This window comes from Thalia democratica, chromosome 4, assembly GCF_965202585.1.
Source record: "Thalia democratica chromosome 4, ktThaDemo2.hap1.1, whole genome shotgun sequence".
Taxonomy (NCBI): domain Eukaryota; kingdom Metazoa; phylum Chordata; class Thaliacea; order Salpida; family Salpidae; genus Thalia; species Thalia democratica.
In genome coordinates this window covers 64334184-64348147 of record NC_139168.1, presented here as the reverse complement: position 1 = coordinate 64348147, position 13964 = coordinate 64334184, and positions in this window count along the sequence as shown.

Below are 13964 nucleotides of genomic sequence, written 5' to 3'. Positions count from 1 at the left end.
AAATATTGATCTACTAATTTTTACTAACTACTGCTACAATTTTTCCTGTAAAAAATCCTTTAGAGTTGCCAAAGGTTAATGATTTTTTTTTCCTTGTTTTTTTAAATTTCTTCCAAGTTTTATAAAGTACAAGTTATTTTGTCCACTTTAAATATAAAACTAAGTTTTAGATAAAAATATACCTTAAATAGTATCATAATTTATTCTTTCAAGACTTCATTTTACAAAATAAGTTTTGGTCAAAGACCTCGTCAGTGCTTAAATAAATTTTATTCAAATAGAATAAGATTCTATTTGAATAAGATTTATTTAAGCACTGACGAGGTCTTTGACTATGTAGTTCAAAGATTTTCCTGTTTTTTTTCACATTATTAAAATTCATGGGTTTTTTCTAAACTGTCAAATTAAAGGTTTTTCCAGGATTCCAAGTTTTTTGGCAACCTGATCCTTGTTTTAAATTAAGATGCTGTTATAAAACCGAGTAACATAATAGATAAACAAGAGAAAACTAAGTCGTACAAAATCATAATACAGCAAAAAACATAAGTGTTAACATATAAAAGGTTAGCAACAGCAACGTAAGTTACCATTGAATTGATTGTTGTATAAAAAGCGTACCAAATAGTTGCAACTTATTATGTGCTTAAAAATTTTCTAGAAGCTCATGCCTATTATTGATTTTAAAACAGGATTAAACATCTCAACTTTGTTGATGATGAACAGAATATATACTATTGATGTTACTTATCTTGACAAATTTTCATCTTTATAAACTCTAATAAGTGTTAGTTTCTTCTCAGTGTAGCATTTATATATCAAATTATAATATTTTAGTGTTTTTGTGAATTAACTCTTCAGGTAAATCATAAACAACTTTTGTTTTTGGATAAACATATTCTTTAAATTATTTAACCAGCCAAACTAGTAAAAAAATATAATCAGATTTTTGTTAATTAATATAAATCTTAACTCATTAATAATTTAGTTTTATAGGGACATTTAATAAGGCACATCTTGAACTGAAACAAAAATGAGTTCCTTACAATTTTAAGTCAAAATTTATTTTGAAAAAATATTTATTACAAACTCAGGAAGTTACTAAGTTTCATTTCTGAACGGATTATCAAATTGTAATTTTTATTTAAATATAAATTTGACTCTTTTCAAATGCTAGGATTTACTCTTTTTGAACATGGTCTAATTTAGTTTATTCTGAGCTAATAGATGTTTTCAAAATCTTATTGTGTTTTACTTACATAAGTTATAATCCAATTCATGATTTTGAGTGTTTATCTCATTTGTTTATATAAACATCTTACTTATCAAATTTTTTTGATCTCAACTTTTTAGAGATATACCTTATGTGGGTGAGTACCTTAACAATTTCCCTTTTGGGCAAACAATTTGTTTAGTACAGTAACCTCTCGCTTATTTACGCACATTGTGTCCACAGGAAAACTGTGTAAAGATACAAGAGATTGTGAGAGGTACCAAATATACTTACTAATTTTTGATATTGCTTCTAGTTAAAAGCAGACTGGGGACATTCTCACTATTTAAAAATTTGTTTAATTTTTATACAAATATGAAAACAAAAGACAATACTATACATATTTAAAAAAAAGATTTAAATTTATACAAAATAATAATATTTTTAGAAAATTTTTACTAGTTTTAATAATAATTAGATTTTATCTTTTTTTGTATGTGATTTATTTGATACTAAACATTTATGTTCTGTTCTACTTAGCAAATTCATATAAGCATATAATTAAGCGTTTGTGTTAAATATAAGCTCTATATTTGTTATATATCACTGCTACTTTTTGCTAGGAAGTTTCATAAGATTTGTTTTTTAGATGTTTGTTTATATAAAGGGCAAGAGTGCTGTATTATTGGTTTGTGTTTTAAACTTGCATTATTTCATTATACTTTCATTATTTAACACAGTCATATTTCTTTCAGAGTTCTAATTTAAACTCTTATTGTTAACAAAATTTCTGATATACTGAGGTATAACTAAATGTTTATCAATTAGTCAAGGAACATAAGTTTACAAAGTCTAAAGGTATAGTGAAGTGAGTTAGCATTTAAAAACATATTTTACATTAAAAATATAAAATAAACCTAATTTGTGGAATATTAAAAAACATTAAAAATTATTTTTGATTTTTTTAAAATTCTAAAATGCGTAACTAAACAAGAGTGCGTAACGTCACGAGTATGTAAACATGTGAGAGGTTACTGTATTAATATTTTTTCATTTATTTTAAGTTTCTTTAAAAAGTTTCTTATATACTTTATCTCAGAATTTTAAAGTTCAAGTTTTATTGATGTTATTATAGTAGAAAATTGAACTTAAGATAAAAAAGGTCTTTTAAACACTTTCAAAATATCAAAAAAATATTGTAATCATATTTTAAGTATGCATTTCAATTCAACCTGTAGTAATTTTTTTAAATTTAGTTCTTCAAAATCTTTGTTTAAAGATTGTTTTAAAGTCAAAACACATACTTAGTTTCAATTTAAAGTGGTTTTAAAGTTTCTTTTTGTTTTCCTTAAATAAACTAACTCACTATATGCTTTTTATTAAACATTTTTGATGAGTATTTTACAAATTGTTGTCTATAAACAAAAACCATATTAATAATTGTAAATAATTTAACTTAGTACAAACTTGAACTTTTAAAACATATACTACAAATAGAAATTATAGATAAATTAAGTGAAAAAATAAGTAAATACTGTTTTAATTTAGTAAATTATTTAGTTATAATTGTTACTTATTATGTATCACAGAAATAAATGACAACTGTTGAACATATAAATATAATAAAGTTCTATGACTTTTCAGGTCTAATGGCCTACCCAAAAAATCCAACAAACTTACACTCATAGATTAAGAAAAACAAAAGGAAAATAATAACGATGTTAGAAATTTTTGCACCACAAAATATTTTATTTTGGGTTTGCTAAATTAAAAAAATATATATAGTTTGAAATATTTTATGAACGTTTCAAACTTAAAAACATGTAAAAATATCAAAACTAAAGGTTAAACTATAATTTTATTGAATTTAGAGCTATAAACTCATCTACCAAATAACTTTGCATGTAGATCTCAATTAAAAACTGCAAATATAAATAATAACTGCCAAGATAGTTTTCTAGTATAAGCTGTAAAATTATACTAATTAGTATTTTTTATGCTTTTAGCACTCAGTTTAAATCATAATTTACCAAAAGATACTAACTAATTTAATTTCATATTTTATTTTACAGCAGATTAGCCCTAGATAGAGCTTTTTTTTTAATCTAGAAGTTGAATTGATATGCTCTTTTATAGTTATGTTTTAAATCTTAATTTTTGTCTAAGCTTAGGTTTTAACCTTGCAACAATCAACCTAAAGAGTTTTCAAAGCCATCATTAAATAACCTACACCATTAGGCAACACAAAAGCAAAAAATACAAGTTTTATAATCAAATCATTTTAGAAAAATCTGCTTATGATGGTACTTATTTTAACACTCATGACTGTTTGAAATACTCTCAGAAGGTCATATTAGTCATCTAAACCAGGGTATACTTAACAGGGGTGCTCGCAACCCTGGGTGGTGCAAAACAGCATTTCATTGGGTCCAAGATAGCTTTTAATTTTTTTGATAAATAAGAAGACTTTTCTTTAACCTGGGCAACTGTATGCCAACATTTATTTTACTAAACAAAACATAACTATAATTTTTTAAAGCTAACAAGCAATTCAAATCATATAAATACGTTTACTTAAAATGCATTTTTAAAGCAAAACTCTGAAACAATATTGGTGTTGTGCCATCAACATGTTAGTTTGTGAAAAGCACTAAGTATGTTCATCCCATTCGCGCCAACTTACTTGTGTGAGTCTGGATTTACTACTCTTTTATCAATAAAACCAAAATCTAGAGTATGCTTGAACTTACAGGCAGACATGCAAAGCAAACTGCTATCAGCAACAAAGTGCCACATTTTTAGAAACTCTTGTACAACAAACAGAAACAAAAAAATCTTTAAACTTTATTTCAAATTTAACTCTTAATATTTTCAAAAATGTATTGCATAAATAAAAATCTAATTTATTGTTAAATACCTTATGAGTAGCCAAAAGACGTGTCATAAGATTTTTTTTAAGTAAAGATATAGAACCAGGTTTTTATTTATTTTTTTTTATGTTTATTTATAAATAAAAAGTTTTTTTTTAAGGTAGATTTATTTTCTTTTTTTTTTTGCTTAAAAGGTTTTTTTTTTAACAATATAAACATGGGGCAGATAGAATATTAAGCAATGAGCTTATAATTCACTTGCTTGTTCTTCAGAAAATGTTTATTGTTGCAGAAGAGAGAGTCAGTTCTGATGTTTTCTACCTTAGTAAAAAATTAAAATGTTAGAAAGCAGTTTGTTATATTTTTTAATTCTCATATATTAAATTTTTGTTAATATAGTACACTATCAAAATATATATATACACATATAAGAAAGAAAAATGTGAACGCGCACAACTATGGTCAATGGATTGGTGTGGAGAAAGACCTTTTGGCCATTGAGCCATCTTATTATCGAGTCAATATGTGACCATATTATACACATCTTCATTGTTCTCTTTCAAGTTATCAATTGTTGCATGTACTACAAGGGGTGCAAGAACAAACTAAAATATTTTAGTAGTGTATAGCCTTGATCTAATGCAGGGTTTCCCAAAGTGAGCCAAGTGGCCCCCTTAGAGGCCATGACAGATACTCAGGGGGCCACAAGCAGCAAAGGGGTAAGAGCACTAATTACAGGAGCACTAAAGAAACCACAGGGGAGCCATGAGGTCATAATATAATTTGAAAACTTACACTAAATATTCTCGAGTTGCAGATAAAAAGCAAAAAAAAAAAAAAGCTCTTAGGTGTTTTTAGTGGTAGTTTAGAAACTTACACTAGATATTCTTGAGTTGCAGATGAAGAGAAAAAAAAAGTCTTAGGTGTTTTTAATGGTAGTTTAAAAATTTACTCTAGATATTCTTGAGTTGTAGATGAAGAGCAAATAAAAAAAGAAAAGGTTTTAGGTGTTTTTGAGTAATCTTCTTGAAGGGGGCCATGGCTCTTAAAATTTCTTTAAAGGGGGCTATTTGCAAAAAAGTTTCGGAAATCCTGATCTAAACTGATTATAATTATATATTTAGCAGATAACAAATAGCATTTAAATACTATTGCAGCAACACACAAGCTTGTTATGGTTGGGTGACCAGAAGTCTTAAAAGTTCAAACTTCAGTTTGTTTTTAATTTTATTATTTTTTGGAAGTTTTTGCTTGTGACTTTAAATAATACGTTTAGTTTAGTTTACGTTATTTTTCTACCACGTCATGATATTTGCATTAAAAAAAATAACAAAGAATAAATAACAAACGAGAAAGTACATAAAAAAAAAAGTTATAACAAAAATAAAAACTAAACCAACCAAAAAATTAAGACAGTAAATAAACCAATAGATTTTTTTTTTTTCAAACTAAGGAAAAAAATATGAAACGATTGCATTTTAAACTTTGCTTAATATTACACTACTTTTACAGTATTTAAAAAATATATATTTATAATGTTTGTAAACCACAACAAAAAATATTAATTACAATTTGATAAAGCACCTGCCACCTACTACTTTAGATTTATTTGTACTTGATGGATGGTATGGTCATGGTGGTCTGCTTGTGTTCTTTATCAGATAAGTATTTTTTTAAACTTAGTATGATTATTAATTAAACTGAAGACGTTTTATTTATTATTTTTTGTTAGTCAATTGGACCTGGATTCAGGGGGTAGCTGTCAAATTTGCACGAGCGTACATAATGGTTAGATTGGAAAAAATTGCACGAAGAAAATTTATCACAAGGGGATAAAAATGCACGAAGATAACTTTTAAAATAACTAAACTTAAATTAAATGTTATTTAGTCAGAAAAATTTTTGGACTACTCTTTATGGCCTAAAGTAATTTTCAATACTAAAGTAGTTTTTAGTAATTATACCATCTCAAAATTATAATAAATTTTTATCATTACAACTTTATGAAATTTTTATTACACAACTCTTTTGGTTTGTTATACAATTTTCTGACTGTAACAGGGTTGCCAAAAATCTGGAACACTTGAAAAACCTGGATTTTGACAATTTATTGCAGAACTTTGTATTTGAGAAATTTAAGAAAACCTGTAATTTAGAACAAAATCATTTAAAAAACTGGAACTTTAAACAAATTTTCCATGTAAAGTAATAAAATTTTGATTAGGTACGAAAAATCTATCATAAACATTTTTTAAATATTATCTTGAGTTTTATTTATTATAAAACACATTTAAAGTAGTGTTATAGTATCTTTTTATAAATACTTTTTACTACAGTATTTTACCTTAAACTTAATCGTATACTAAAATGGCCAAAAAATTGTTTATTCAAAAAATTTGGAAAATTACAAAAAACTTTTTTGGCAACTCTGATGTAATAAGAATAGTCAATACAATATTTCACAAACTATTAGTTTACATTAAACATTAGATTTCTATTGAATGTATACACGTGTTAACTTTAACTAATACGCTTTTAACTAAGTAACAACGTTGAACCATAAATAAACATTATGTAATCATGTATTTTAGGTATAATTGTAGTTTTAGTTAAAATTTTTATAGTTGTGTTTACAAGTTAGCTAATTTAATAAATCAATTTTGAAAAAGATGTTGTTTTCGTTTTAAACTTTTAATAACGGAAACGGTACTAAATTGAACGAAGTTACAAAATTGCACGAGAACGAAATTGCACGAGTGCACAAAATTGCACGAAGGAACAAAATTGCACGAAAACGATTTTGCACAAAGGGTCAATTTTGCACGACTTACATTTTTGCACGAGAGTAAAAAATTAAAGAAAAAATAAAAAACACAGAAAATAATTTATTAGAAAAATAAAAAAGATAAAGAAAGTTACTGACCGAGGGTTAGGGGGAACAGAGATAGTAAAAAAAAAGATAATAAATAATAAAATATGTTAAAAATAACAAATAGATTGATATATAAAACTATAAAAAAAAGCTACCGACCGAGTGGGTAAGGATTAGGGGTAACAGTGATAGTAAAAAATAAAAATTTAATAAAATTAAAATAAAAAAATAAATTTAATTAAAAATTATGCATAAAAATTTAACATGTGCAAAAATATCTCCGTGCAAAATTGTCTGCTTGTGCAAAATTGTCTTCGTGCAATTTTGTCCCCTAGTTCAAAAGTCTCTTCGTGCAACTTTGTGCGCTCGTGCAAATTTGACAGCTACCCTTTAATAACATACGAAGCTAAGTTTTCTTAAAGTGTAAATGTAATACTTAAATGTGTATATTTACTAAAATCGAGTTCTGAGAAGGAAAAGAGTTGTGTTAAAAAACAAAAAACTACCATTTTACTAAATTGATATATTTTTAGTATAATTTTTTTAGTTTTAAAAATATAATATTAAGAGAATGTAAATTTAAACTTTAAAAATTCTAGAATGAACTTTCTGGAAAGTTTGTTACCATCCTGTTTAGCAAAAAACGTGTAACATAATTTAAATTTGTAAGTTTTTTTTTAACACTTACTCATAATATCAGGCTAACTCTTTCTGAATTAACTTTATTAGGATTTTTGAAGGTGCCAACCCTGAAAATATAAAAGCTTTTATATTCGTTAATAATGCTATTGAGCATTTTCATAGTATTTTTAACATTTTATTTTGTAGCAAATATTTTATGTGCAATTTCGAAAATACTTTTTTAGTTTTTAACCGATGTTTAAATATCACTTCAGTTTATAAACTTCTGTACATCTTTTTTTTTCAATCATTTGGATTTTTTCTTTTATTGTAATATAATTTTCATTTCAAGTAAACGTTTATAAACTATTTTAATAAATATTCATGTTCTTTTTTTCTATGCAGCTTTTTAACTCTATCTATAAACTTTTAAATTAAATAGTATCTTTTCTTTCTACTGCTTTCGTTTTTTTTGTGGTTTGATATTAAAATCAAATTGAAAGAAAATATTTAGTACAAAAAATATTATAAATATATGAAAAAATAAGTATTTAGTACAAAAGATGTTTTAAAACAAAGTTGATACTGTTGAAGACTATGATTTTAATTATAAAACAGTAACTAATTGGTTAAAACAAATACTATTGCAAGTTGGTATAAGATAGGTTTACCTTTAAGTGCATCATTTAATTGTTATATTGTATTATTAGTCATAATAAGTTTCATACTTAGCATACATGCGGATTTCTACGTATAGTATTTTGTTCAATACGGTTGTTTAGTTTTACGTGGTTGAATATTTTTCAAACAAAATATATTGTATCATTAAAAAAAAAAAGATTTATACTTTATATTTTCGGAAAAAGCATCTTGATACTTTTATTGACTTTAGTATATTCATTTGTTAATATTCCTACAAGACTTGCATAGTTCTTAATGAGCAAATTAAACTATATATAAAAAAAAGAAAACTATTTTAAAGTATACTATATAAATGTTTATAAATTTTGCAAGCTTAAAAGAAATGTGAATTAATTTTTATTTCATTACTTAATTTTATACATTACATTTAATACACCATTGTTTTTTTTTGGTATAAGAGTACTTAAAGTCTAGTAAAAAAAAATAGAACAATTTAAGTTTTGATTGTGGTACTAAGTGTGTTGAAAAGCAAAGACCGAGATGTACTACAAAAATTTTTAAACAAGCATATATTTATACAACTTACTCTTCATTTTGAAAACAAATCTTAAACTCAACAGTTTCACGAAAAACTTAAAATACACAACGACGTGAAATTTGTAACTTAAAATTGTCAGGAAAATAAACTACTATATCTGGAAACACAAGTAGGAACAAAAGACAACAAGTTCTTTACAACAGTATACAGAAAACCAACCAGCACATATGTGCTTATAAACTGAAACTCGTGTGTACCGCAGTCCTTGAAGAGAAATTAGTTTAAGAACTTATGCTAAAGAAATATAAAACTTGTCTCAGAAACGTTTCAGCATAATGAATGGCAAAAAGCAGGGTTACCACTTTACCTGGAAAAACCTGGAATTTGACAATTTAGGCAAAAAAAATATGGAAAAACCTTGAATTTAAACAATTTTCACATGTTCAGTAGTAAAGTTTTATTTTGACTCAAAAAATCTATTATAGAAATAAGGAAAATTTCTCATCATCAAAAATTATTTTATTAAATTCATATTAGTACAGGGATCGGCAAGCAATTGGTTCCAAATTTCAAGTTTCAAAATTTTCCGCGGGCCGCAGTTTTAGTTTTAGTCGGACGACGTGCAAAGGTGACCCAACGTGCTAAAAAGACACTTTATGATAAAATGATGGTGTGCAGAAATGTCGCTGCATCCTAAAATGCTATTCGTACTAAAGTGACGGTGTGCATACTGACCTACCGTGCTAAAGTGATGCCGTGCAAAAGTGACGCACCGTGCAGTATTGACGCCATTAAATTTTCACTCGCTGTTGTATTTCTATGTTTAATATTTAAACAGAATAGTTTTAAGTTTAAGAACTATATGCAAAAAGTTTAAGTTTTGAATTATCAAAAAAGTAAGCATAAATAAGCGAATTTATCTCAAAGATTAAAAATTTGTTTGTATTTTACTGTGACAAAGTTATATAACTGTTCTAAAATTTTCGAGTTTTTAAGTGTTTAAAAAAGTAAAAAGTCTAATTTTTATAAGAATAAGCTTATTAAAAGGTTTATCAACAAAATAATTTGCAATATTTGTTTAAGCCACATGATTCTAAGCTAAAGTTGTACAAGTCTTAAGTGAACAAACAGTTTTCAATGAAATAAAACTTATAGGATTTGTTTTATTTTAGCAAATGAAATACGTATAACATGGTTAAAAATGGATAGAACAACCAAAAAGTGTGTAGTGTAGAAGCAGAAAGTAATTTTCAAAATACTTTGTATAGTATATATAAACTAGGTATAATTATCTTTTCATAATTAGTTAAACTTTTCATTGTAAATAATTTAGTCTGCACTGTACATAAATTCATTTTTAATGTGCATATCTTTTGAAAATTAAGCGATCGCTGCTTTTAAAAGCATCAAAATAAAACTAAATTTATTTACTTTTAAAACAAACAAAGGAAGTAAGCTGCACTTATTGTTCACTTTACGCCTACCTACTTGCTCATTGCCAAGAAGCTAATAAGCAGGAAGCTTTTATGAAGTTAATAGTTAGTCATTTTGCTTCTAAGCACAATAAGCTTTTTTCTCTTTTATTACGATTGTGTGTTGTAAGCAGCCTTACTAGTTTGTAAGTTATGTAAAGATTAAATAAAGTATTAAGTTTTGTAGATCAGCTGCACAAAAAACTTTTTTTTGTGTTTATAGTTCAAAATTTCATTGCTAAAAAAATTGATTTAAAATGTGTTTTCAGATAGAACGGTTAACAGGATTTGTTTGCTTTGCTGCTCGTAAAGCAAGTGTTTTAGAATCAGTATTGACATCATTCAAAGAAGATAAATATGAATAAAAACTAATGCTAAAACTTATAGCAGCCTGTTTATAATACCAAGAACTGAATACAAATAAATAAAAAAAGTCTTATTGGCAACTACTCTGTTATTTAACACCAGGGGTCGGCAGTCAATTAGTTCTCGCTGGCCAAATTTTAAGTTTCATGCGGGCCGCAGTTTTAATTTTAGTCAGTTTTTATTTTTAATCGGTTTTAGTTATATTTAGCTACTTATAAGGGTCTGGCCTGGCCCATTTAAAATGTTTTTTTTTTGTTTTAGAGCAGGGGTCGGCAAACTGCGGCCCTCGAGCAGTAAATCTGCGGCCCGCGAGCATGTTTTTTATTTAAATGGAATGCGGCCCGCGAAAGAAAAAATCTACGGCCCGCTAGTATGTAAATGTGGCCCTCGAACATATAAAGTATGGCCGCTAAACAAAACTAAATTTTAAATTGATTTTTTTGAAAAAAAAAAGTATTTTTTATTACCTTTATTACCTGAATATCTTATAAATTCCGTTTATTATCTTCATTGTTTAAGCTTAAATATGTGAATTAAGACAGATAGCAGTTCTAGCAGTTTTTTATTTTTATTTTAGACTTTGACTTTCCTTTCAAACAACAACATTTTGGAGTGTATACAAAAACTTACGTACTAGGATTGGAAAGTTTTTTAGCTTCAGTAAGTTGACTATGCAATAAGTAATATTATTTAGTATAAAGGTTTTTATGTGCACAAACATTATAGTATTCTACTAACATGTCAATTCTTTATAATTTAGGTATTTTGCTTTGACATGTGATTATAAAAATGTTTTATTCATAATTATTTTATCACTATATTGAAATTTGCAAAGAAACATTTTAAAAAATCAAAAACTATTTAATGAATCTTTTCTTTTTAATTTGTAAATTACTTTGTTTAAATGACAAAGTTTTTGAATCTTGGCTTTTTTACATTTTTTTATCCTTTAAAAACACTGACTGATTTGATGTAACTTATTATAACTTTTTTGTTTCTAAAAGTTGCAACCAGGAAAACTTTAAATAGATTATTAAAGTATTTAAGGGTTTTTAAAGAAAAACTTGGGCTATTCAAAATTAAATTAATAATATAAGTTTTGTTTGTATTTTACTTAACTTAACAAAATAACTGAAACTTTAAACATGTGATGTGCAATGTATTGAATATATAAAGAATATTTTCATAAACTTAAAACAAAATAATAACTAAATAAATAGAAGTTGATTATATAAAAAGTGTACAAAATGATCCACATCTGTTTTTGAGCTTAGTTTTTTACAAAGGTCAGTGAGAGTTGCTTGTAAATTGCTGCGGGAAATGGCTATCTACAAAAAACAAAAGACTGGAAGAAAGAATAAAAACAACACTATATCAAAACGACACTATAAGAAACTGAACTAGAATATGAATTGAATATCAAATTTTGTTAATTGTTTTACTGCATCACTGTGTTTGCAGTTGATTTTTTATTGTTGTATAACGTGTAATTTTTTTTCAAACACAAAACGTCTGATAGATTACTTATTTCATTGTTAAAGAGTTAGGTAGTAGTTAAAAAACAAAATTGTTATATTATTTAAATAAATATATAAACAAAGACAGAAATAGTATTCGGACATAAGTATTATATTAAATATTAATTTTATAATCTAAAACAGGGGTCGGCAGGCAATTGGTTTTCGCGGGCCAAATTTCAAGTTTTAAAATTTTCCGCGGGCTGCAGTTTTAATTTTAGTCTGTTTTTATTTTTAATCGGTTTTAGTCACATTTAGCTAATTATAAGGGTCTAGCCTGGCCCATTTAAAACATTTTTTGTTTTAAAGCATAAAATTAATATTTAATATAATACTTATGTCCTAATACTGTTTATATCATTATTTATATGTTTATTTAAATAATATAACAATTTTGTTTTTTTCTTTACCACCTAACTCTTTAACAATTAAATAAGCAATCTATCAGACGTTTTGTGTATGAAAAAAAATTACACGATACACAACAATAAAAGATCAACTGCAAACACAGTGATGCAGTAAAACAATTAACAAAATTTGATATTCATTTCCTATTCTAGTTCGGTTTCTTATAGTGTCGTTTTCATATAGTGTTTTTTTTTCTCTTTCTTTTAGTCTTTTGCATTTTTTAGATAGCCATTTCACGCAGTAATTTACAAGCAACTCTCACTGACATCTGTAAAAAACTAAGCTCAAAAAACAGATGTAGATCACTTTATACACTTTTTAAATAATCAACTTTTATTTATTCAGTTTTTATTTCAAGTTGTTGAAAATAAGCTTTATTTATTTAATACATTGCACATCACATATTTAAAGTTTCAGTTGTTTTCTTAAGTTAAGTAAAATACAAAGAAAACATATATTATTAATTTAATTTTGAATAGCCCAAGTTTTATTTAAAAACCCTTAAATACTTTAATAATCTATTTAAAGTTTTCCTGGTTGCAACTTTTAGAAACAAAAAAGTTACAATCAGTGACATCAAATCACTCAGTGTTTTTAAAGGATAAAAAAATGTTAAAAAGCCAAGATTCAAAAACTTTGCCATTTAAAAAACAATAATTAACAGATTAAAAAATACTTTAGTTGTAGTAAATATTTTTTGTTTTTTTTGAAATATTTCTTTGCAAAATTTAATATAGTAATAAAATAATTATAAAATAAATATTTTTATAACCACATGTCAAAGCAAAGACCTAACTTATAAATAATTGACATGTTAGTATAACACAGTATTGTTTGGAAAGTGTTTGTACACATAAAAACTTTTATACTAAATAAAATTACTTATTGCATTGTCAACTTACTTAAGCTAGAAAACTTTTCTCTCCAAGATGTTATTATTTGAAAGGAAAATCAAAGTCTAAAATTAAAAAAAACTGCTAGAACTACTATCTGTCTTTTTTCACATATTTAAGCTTAAGCAGTGAAAATGATAAACGGTTTTTAAATGATATCCAGGTACTTAAAAACAAAACTAATAAAAATACTGTTTTTTTTTCGAAAAAATCAATTTAAAAAATATTTTTTTAGCGGGCCAAATTTACATGTTCTAGAGCCACATTTACATACTCCTAGGCCGCAGATTTTTTCTTTTGCGGGCCGAAGCTTTTTATTTCGCGAACTGCATTCCATTTAAATGAAAACATGCTCGCGGGCCGCAGATTTACACTTCGTGGGCCTTAGTTTGCCGACCTCTGGTTTAGAACTATTTTTGATACAAACTGAAAAGTCCGTTTTGTCTTTGGCATTGAAAGACATTGTTAACCTAGTTTAGCTGTATTAGTTTTTTCGTCTTTCCTTAAGTTTATAGCTATGAAAGTTTTTCACAAATATAATAAAGTTTAGTACCA